Below are 9,564 nucleotides of genomic sequence, written 5' to 3'. Positions count from 1 at the left end.
CAGGTGAAATATTCCCACCCTGGACCTCTCTACTGAATATTGTAGCAAGCCCATCTGCAACAAAGAGGAATAAATAAGGGCTGAGCGGATCCCCTTGCCTGAGGCCTCTGGAGGGCATAAACGACTCCAACACTTCTCCATTCAGTTTTACCGAGAAGCGGACGGATTTAACACAACTCATTACCCAACTAATCCAGAGTGAGTGGAAACCCATCTTCTCCATTGCACCTTCAAGGAAGTCCCAATCCACTCTGTCATATGCTTTGGCTAGGTCCAACTTATACGCACAATGCGTATTATGTGGGTTCTTACTATGCTGAATCTTATGAAAACATTCAAAAGCTATGATAGCGTTATCAGTGATCATCCTCCCTGGGATGAAAGCACTATGTGTTTCTGATATTAAGTCGTCCAACAGAGGCCTCAAGCGGTTTACCAAGCATTTGGAAATCACCTTATAAATGACGTTGCATAGACTTATTGGGCGGAAATCTTTCAGACTCTGCGGATTCTTGCCTTTAGGGATCCGAACAATGGATGTGTCATTTATACCTTCAGGAATGATCCCATTCATGAAAAAAAAATGCACTGCCGCAATCACATCCTTCTTCAAAGTCTCCCAGTTTCGTTGAAAAAAGCGAGCCGGGAAGCCATCTGGTCCTGGCGCTTTTAGAGGGCCGATCTGGAAGAGGGCGTCTCCAATCTCCTTCTCTGTAAACTCCTTTATCAGACTACTGTTCATTGCCTCTGTTACTGTACTTGGCAGAAGATCAATTAACTCGAACGGAGCCACATCTTTTTCCTTTGTGTACAGCTCTTTGAAGAACTCTATAGCCATGGTGTTCAACACCTCCTTTTTCTCAACCCAAATTCCCGCATTATTCCTTAACTTTTTGATTAAGTTCTTTTTCTGTCTCCAGGTTGCTTTTTGGTGAAAATACCGTGTGTTCTGATCACCTTCTCTGATCCATGTAGCCGCAAACGCTGTCTCCACATTACCTCCTCTCTGACTAGTAGCTCATCAATTTCCTCGTTCAATTTCTTGATTTGAGGCTCGTTCTCTCCAAGATTCGGGGGCTCCATTAAAACCTTCAGGCGTTGTCTCTTCCTTCTAATACTCGAGGTCACAGAACCAAAGTCCTTCCTGGCCCAGGCTGTTAAGATACTAAGCTCCATAGATTTCGAGCCTCTTGGCCATGCCTGTAAGGGCGTACGTCGTTGGTTGAGAGAACACACACCTATTTTCCCATTTTGAGAAGGTATTCCTTGGTTTTTCTCTTCCTTTTCTCCCTAGTATTAATATCAGTTTTTATAGTTTTTCTTTTGGATTTTCCCTGTTTTTACCTCTTTTCTTGTGTCATTTTCATTTTCCTTCTCCATTTTATTTATATATAAAAATTTATAAATATTTATTGAAATTCCTGGAAAAAATATGTGAATATTTTTAAAGATGCGTGTTTTCTTTTTGAAATTCATGTATATTTTAAATTTTTGTGAATATTTTTAAAATATGTGCACATTTTTTATTTTGTGAACCTTTTTAAAAATTCACGAACTGTTTGATATCCATGAATATTTTCAAAAGTCATTGTTTTTTAATTCACAATATTCTTTGAAATCCATAAGCATATTTTGATTCATTAAATTTTTTAAATAAAAGTTACGATCGTTGATTTTTTTTTTCTCTAGCAGGCAGTGACCGACCCCTTGTCGATTTGAGCAGGCAATGACAAGGACGATGCAAGATACCGATCTAGATCTTCAAATATAATGCACCCGTTAAATTACGCCCGTTTGTGTGTGTGGTCAACCGGGGAAGCTTCGAGCAGTTGTCTCTGATTAAATAGCAAATGCAAAGTACTATATAAAATGCATGGAGAGGAGACAACATATGGACGAGAAGCCGAGGAAGAAATGGCATGTTTCTAGTTTGCTACTCTGCTAACACTGCAAAAGATTATAATGTATGGAAACAAAGAATCATTTTGTCGAGCCAATCTTGTCTGTATTTGAACTGAATACTACACTACTTGATCCTAAAAGAAAATACTACACTAACATAAGCAAGTAGGCGAGGTGATACCGTCACACATTTCCGCCAAATTAATACTGTTTCAACAACTACAATTCTACGTATAATCTCTACTCCTAATGTCTCAGTTGGTAGGTCGCGTTCCGGGTTTTATTTTCGTCCCACCTCACCCGGTCTTTTTTGGTACTTCTTTGGTACTTGCTCCCACCTCCCGCTCAGCCGAGACGGTTTATTTTCGTACTCCCTCCCACCTCCCAGGTAGTTCCCTCCACGCAAAAAAAATCGAACCAACCAATCTCTACTCCTAATGGAGCAGTTGGTAGTCTTCGCCGGTCAATTTTCGTCCCATCATTTTCGTCCGGTTTTTTTCGTAGGTTAACTGTCGTAGATTTTTTTCGTCGCCTCCCCCACTTCATCGGTTTATTTTCACTTCACCCTCTCACACAATGAAAAAAACTGAACGGATCAGAACTTTCCATACTGACGCAAATTATTTAGTAATATCTTTATGTAAAAGAATCAATCACAATCAATCTCTAAAGATCAAATCTAAATTAATTAATCTTCATAACGTTTGTTTCCTTTCGAATCACGTCTATAACTTTCCTTCCTTGTTTGGGTAGAAACTGTTTGGTAGCAGAAATTAGGAAGCTTTCTATGAGTGTAGTAATAGGAAGTATTCTTTTTCTTAATGATTCGTTTCCATGCATGATAGTAAATTATGCCAACATTCACCACTATTTATCAATGTCATCAATCGTATTCATTTCTACCAGTTTTAAGGGAATCTGCTCGCTATGTCTTTTTTAAGGGGATCTGCTCGCTAAGTCGTCGTCGCATGTTATTTTCACAAACAATCTCTACTCCTAATGGAGCAGTTGGTAATCTCGTACGGTTTATTTTTGTCCTCCTCCCACCTCTCCTGGTTTTTTTCATCCTCTCTCCCACCTCCCAATTTCGTTGGTTTTTTTCGTCGGTTTTTACTCGCCCCCTCCCACCTCCCAATTTCGTTCGGTTTTTATTCGTCCCACCTCCCACCACCCCCTCGTACTGGTTTTTTTCTCTCCACTCTTTCCTTGCAAACCAATAATTTCCTAACATACAAAAGATCACGAATCTATCTTTCCTTACCCGAACCAATCGCGCCCTACATCAGTGCATTTCTTTATTAAGAAAACTAACACGTAAATCTTAACGCATTGCAAACAAATCCCGTTATGGACCTAATTAATTTATTATGGAATCTATACGTGGTCGCATTGGTTCTTTTTCTCTCCACTCGTTCCTTGCAAACCACTAATTTCCTAACATACAAAAGATCACGAATCTATCTTTCCTTATCCGAATCAATCGATCCCTACATCAGTGCATTTCTTTATTAAGAAAACTAACACGGAAATCTTAACGCATTGTAAAGAAATCCCGTTATGGACCTAATTAATTTATTATGGAATCTGTACATGGTCGCATCTCTCCCCTCGTGAAAAAATCGCATCCATCTCCCGTTGAAAAGGAAAAGAGAACATGAACGATCAATCCCACACCCTGCATCTCAGTAGCAAAAAATCGCCCCCGCCTCTGCTACTGCGCCTCGCCGTGTGCCTGGCTCGACCCATGCCTCGCCTGCATGGCTGGACGCCGCCGTCTCCACCGCCACGTACAAGAAAACGGTGGGCAGAACTATCCATTCAAATCGCACACCCCCACCCTGTGACACCCCAAAAATTTGGCCTTGTTTTATTAAATTAAAATTTTGCCAGGAATTAAAACTTTGGATTTCTGAGCTCCATTTTGATTTTTTTAAATCATTTCCTTCCCTGTTATGATGAGTTTTTCCCAGAGAGAAAACTTTTCAATTATGTTGTTGGACTTGTTTAACCTCTCAAGAAAAACTTTGCTGTTATCAGTGTAACTAATTAAATAATTAAATTGCTTGATCTTTGCTTTCTTGAAAATAGTTTTTTTCAAGGTTAAATGGCCATATTTGAACTACAACCATTTGATGGACTCACTTATAATTTCCACAAAAATTTGGAGATGTCATGTGATGTTTTTAATTAACTTTTATGCAAAAATATATTTCATTCATGAAATATTTTGAGCCCTGCACTCAGTTTTTCTTCTCTGGTCCAGAGTGCATTTTGCACTGCAACCCTTTTAAATATTTCTTTAAAACTTCTACCAAAATTAGGGGAGGTCAGTAGGGACATATTATTCAACTTTATGCAAAAACCTAGTGCTGTTCTTTGAAAAAATTGAGTGAATCAACCTCATTTCCATTCTGGTCCAATTTGAGGATTTGTACAGCAACCACCATTTTAGTTGCTCCTATACCCTTGATTATTTCTCCTACTTGTAGTCCCCCATGTTAAACCCTTAAGTACAAGAGCATGCACCTTTTGGATCATTTTTGGTTCATGAGATAATGTCATTTATTTCCTGTCCAGAATTGGAGTTTTGTAAAGATTGCACTAGCAAGTTTCCCCTTTTGTCCTAATAACCACACCACCCTCTTATTCTTCTAAAGAGACCCCCATCTGGAGTTTTTGGCCACTCCAAGAAATGCCTAAGTGCCCTTGGCATTTTGTCAAACACCTGGTGTGCATGATCAGTTTTGACATGATTTTTGTTTTTGCACTTTGACCTTGCACCTCTGATCAAACTAGCATGTCCACTAGCATCTCAACTAGCCCTAGACTAGAACTGCTAATCCTCAGCTCCAACCAAGCCATCTAGCAGGCCACGGCATTTCGCCGAACGGATGGTGGGCGTGCTCTGGGCGCGCCCAGAGCGTGCGTTTGGCACGCCAGTGCGCTCGTGCCACCGCGTCTCGCCCCGCACCCGTTCCGACTCGTTCCGGCCCTTGGCCAATAGCTGCTAGCACGCCACGTATTCCCCGCACCGCCACGCCACCCCTGGCACCCCACAGCGCCGCCACCAGAACCCTCTTGGCGGCATGCCCGCGGCCGCATCCACCACCACCATGGGCAGCACCGCCCCGACCACCACAGCGCGCCAGCTCGCCTCCATGGACAGTGGAGCTTTCGTCGGTAGCTCCTGGAGCCGACCAACCACCGCCACGTCGCCCTGCAACACAGTAGGGCGGTTCGCCGGCAAACTTATCCCCGGCCGCCGCAAACCGACATGGCCACGCTATAAAAAGGGACCCCGAGCCCCTCTGAGCACGCACGCACCCTCAGGCTACCCCCATGGCACCCCCATAGCCCGCAATCGTCCGGGAAGCGTCGTCTTCCTCATCTCCGGCAACCACGGCCGCCGCCACTGCCTCGTTCACTCCGGCGCCACCAGGGCCTCCCCCTCCCTAAACTCTACACCAGGAGCTTCCTCTCCCTCCCGTGAGCAGATCCCCCTATTCAATTTGGTTCGGGAGCCATCGCCGCCACAAAACCACTTTGCACCGAAACTTTCCTCCGCCGAGGAGCTCGCCGCCGTTAGCTCACGCCGTCCCCGCCGACCCAGCGACTACCAGCAGGATCGCCCTCGATCCGCGAATCCATCCCCGCTCTCCAGAGGCCGCGAGGAGCCGCCGCTCGCCGGCGTTGGTCGCCGGAGTCCCGCCTCCGCTCGGGACAGAGGGAGAAGGAGGAGGGCGGACTGGTCAAACCTGACCAGTGGGCCCCTTGGACCCACTGTCAGTGACCCTGCGCCTATCCACGTCGGTTAAGTGAAGGCGTATTTGCCCCAGTACGCTTTCCCCGCTCCGAAAACGTATTCCCTTCCGAACCGTTTTCTTTTCTGTTTTAATTTAAATAACAGTTTTGACCATAACTTTGACTGGCTATAACTTTTTAAATATAAATCCAAATGAGTTGATTCTTTTTCCTACCTTCCTCAAAATTGATCTAGTTTATTTTAAGATTTATTTGAAAAAATTTCAAACAACTTTTTGGTTCTGTTTTTGAAATATGTGTTAATTCAAATATATTTTCAAATAGGATTTTGGGAGAGAGAAGAAACTTTCAAAAGTTTTGGAGTGCACCCTGCCTTTCCACACATTGAAGGCAAGCATTCTGAATCCCGGCATAATATTTTTGGTGTGATCGTTGATGCATTTATAACACCACCGCATTTCGAAGGACTTGTTATTTCATGTGATATGATCATATGCCTGGGTGCATGTTATTGATTTCCATGCTGTTGGAAACGAACACACTTGTGATGATAATCACCCTCATATGCCTTGAGTGCATACCGGCAGAAAACCGGGAAAAACCTCTGCCTTGGGTAGGTATGAGTTTGTCGCCGGTCTCCGTCGGGACGGTTATGTCTGATATGGCATGGCAAGGTGATATGAGCGGTGACCCTGTTGGATGGATTATATTTGTTATACTAATCATGCAGGGAATACTTTAACCTCCTGAGTCGACCGTAGATCGAGTCTTGTTCCAGTAACCCCCATACTTGTTTCGTACTACCACTCGTCTCTACAGCAAGTAGAGTACGGTTCAGTAAGTTGTCAACCTCTTTCTAGCACACACCGTACAGAGAGGCCATGGTGGAAGATACTGGTTGTAACTGGTAGGCAGGCCACCTGGTCCGGGAGCATGGGTGTTTCCGGTTGGGACCGAGAGGGGAGGCCACCCCTTAGAGCGCGCGATATAAATTTGATCCCATGCTACGCGAGGTTGTAGCCTCCCCACTTAGAGTTTTCTTAACAGGTGTCGTGGGTGATTCCAGACACGTGTGTGATAAGCTGGTGTGTGCAAGTTAGGTGTGTTTTCAACAAAAAGACCGTAGATGGAATTAGTCCCGATGGACTAAAGAAATCCGTTACTCGTGGGTAAAGAGTACACCCTCTGCAGAGAATAAACCTATTCGAATAGCCGTGTCCTTGGTTAAGGATTACAGTCTGGGATGGGTCAGGTGTCGGTCTTAGTGTCGGTCTTCGGAGGTGAAACTGTTAACCAGAAAATGGAATTACTACCCGTGACTTGTGATATCTATGATGATTATTATTATTGTTGACTAACCCGTGATATTATTGTTATTACCGAATATCTCTGGGATGGTTCTACCTCCGGGATATTCATTATGATTGTTTCTTTTAAAGCCCTTTATGTGGTGTCGCTCAGACGCCCGACTGTGGCATTTCTTTTAAAGCCCTTTATGTGGCGTCGCTCAGACGCCCGACTGTGGCATTTCTTTTAAAGCCCTTTATGTGGCGTCGCTCAGACGCCCGACTGTGGCATTTCTTTTAAAGCCCTTTATGTGGTGTCGCTCAGACGCCCGACTGTGGCATTTCTTTTAAAGCCCTTTATGTGGCGTCGCTCAGACGCCCGACTGTGGCATTTCTTTTAAAGCCCTTTATGTGGCGTAGCTCAGACGCCCGACTGTGGCATTTCTTTTAAAGCTCTTTATGTGGCGTCGCTCAGACGCCCGACTGTGGCATTTCTTTTAAAGCCCTTTATGTGGCGTCGCTCAGACGCCCGACTGTGGCATTTCTTTTAAAGCCCTTTTATGTGGCGTCGCTCAGACGCCCGACTGTGGTATTACTTGATTATTTGTTTCATAAGTTTTTATACTACCATGTTATTGCAATTTTATAAATAACTTGCTTGCACGCATCAGAATTTCATTTATCTATTGTGGCTGACGTCATGAGCATAAAAATATTTTCAGCACATCATTGTTATATTATACCTGTGTTCATAATGTTTGCGAGTACATTCAAAGTACTCACTGGCTTGTCCCTGGCTATTGTCTTGGCCAGATCTTTCTTGCACGGAGGGGAGCGACGCGATGCCAGCCCCGGAACCCACGCAAAAACGGAGATAGCAGCCTCGCGAAGATAGGAATTAACCTGGTCAGCTGTTCCCGTGGGAAATGGAGTCCCATAGACACTGATGCTTCACAACCCGCTTCCGCCATCAACCACTAGAAACCATTTGTTGTACTCACAGGCCAGAATGGTCTTGTACTACCTTTTTTTTTGTATTTTGCTTGGAATTTCTGTATCAAGTTGGAGCCTCATCAGCTAACAGTGATCCTGGGGCTGATGAGCACGACGGTCTTTTCTGGAAATTTATTACCCGGAAAAAACCGGTCGTGACACACCCTCCTCCGCAATCCCTAGCCCTGCATCACCCTATCGCTTTCTCGCCTCTCTTTCCCCTTGATGTAGATGGTGCCGAGCGGCGGCCTCGAGCACCGGCAGTGCCGCCCTCTCTATCTTCGCTGCGTCGAGAGATGGGCCGAGGCTATCGTCGGTTCGCCGCCCATGATTGGGCCGCCTCCGGTTGTCGCGCACCACCGGCTCCACCTAACGTGCCCGACCCTCTCCGCTTTCGACCTTCCGGTGACCACATCCCTCCGCGCCTCCATCCATCATCCACAAGGCCACTCCCTGCACCCACCCTCCTAAATTCTCCATACCGGCGGACAATCACCGAAGATCCAAGTTGGCCCGATATCAATTTTCTTACATGCTTTCTTTATCAGTTGGTGATGGGAATGGGTTCCAATTTCTCTCTCTGACTGTGGATTTGCAGGCAAGAAGCGCTTCTACATGCATCCTCCTGTCGGTCCCTAAAGTACCAAGGTAAATGGTTGATGTTGCGTTTGTCTAGGATGATATATGTTGGCTCTGTTCCGGTTCATCCGAGCAGTTTGGTGACTAATTTACTGATAATTTAATTATATTAATTAAATGAGTTGGGTGTATCGTCGTGCATTTATCTTGCCAGTAAGGTTCTGTGATGCTCTGATGCACTTTGAGAATTGGTTATCTTGTCTTCAGTGCAGAACATTTGTTTATTAATGCATGAGAAAAATCCTTATTACTACCTTGAACCTGTTTTATAATCCATATTGTTATGCACTAGCGCGTGCGCGTGTGAAATAGATGGATTATGGTCCCGTACCCAATAAGATGGATATGTGTGTGTGTTAGAGAGAGAGAGAGGGAGAGGGGGAGAGAGAGTGAGGAGGAGGGAGGGAGAAAGTGTGTGTGAGAATTTGATGGTAAAAAGGTCGTCAATGTCACTTGATATGTATGAGAATATTAAATGTAATATTAACATAATTAATATTGAACTTTTAAAGTTAATGTGGCCTCGTTGCAACGCACGGGTGTTCTTCTAGTATAGTAGGTTGGTTGGCCGCTTGGCCTGTTGTAACTTGTAAAGATCTTAGTCACTGTTTCAGATAGTTTAATTAGTCAGTCAGTGTTTTATTACTGAGATTCCTAGAGTACTAATGAACTCTTGCTGAGGTAACATAGCATATTGTTTTTTTTACCGTACATTGAACTAGAGCAAAGACACACACCCCTCATGCTAGCAGGGAAGCAATGCCGCCAGTGACACAATTGGCATATACGCAGCGACGGATGAAAGTTGATGGAGGAAAAGAGGAAAACGCTCCCCTCCCCTCCCGCGACGCTCCCGCGGGCGTCCGGGGGGCAACCCTAGCGCCACCGCCGCCACCCTCCCCTTCTCTCTCTCCTCCCTCGCCGCCGCCAAGGGGCACTAGCGGGCGAAGCCCGGTCGTCGCCGGCGGCGGCGGGGCCATCT

This window comes from Triticum dicoccoides, chromosome 5B (genome assembly GCF_002162155.2).
Source record: "Triticum dicoccoides isolate Atlit2015 ecotype Zavitan chromosome 5B, WEW_v2.0, whole genome shotgun sequence".
Classification (NCBI taxonomy): domain Eukaryota; kingdom Viridiplantae; phylum Streptophyta; class Magnoliopsida; order Poales; family Poaceae; genus Triticum; species Triticum dicoccoides.
This window is presented reverse-complemented; position numbering follows the sequence as displayed.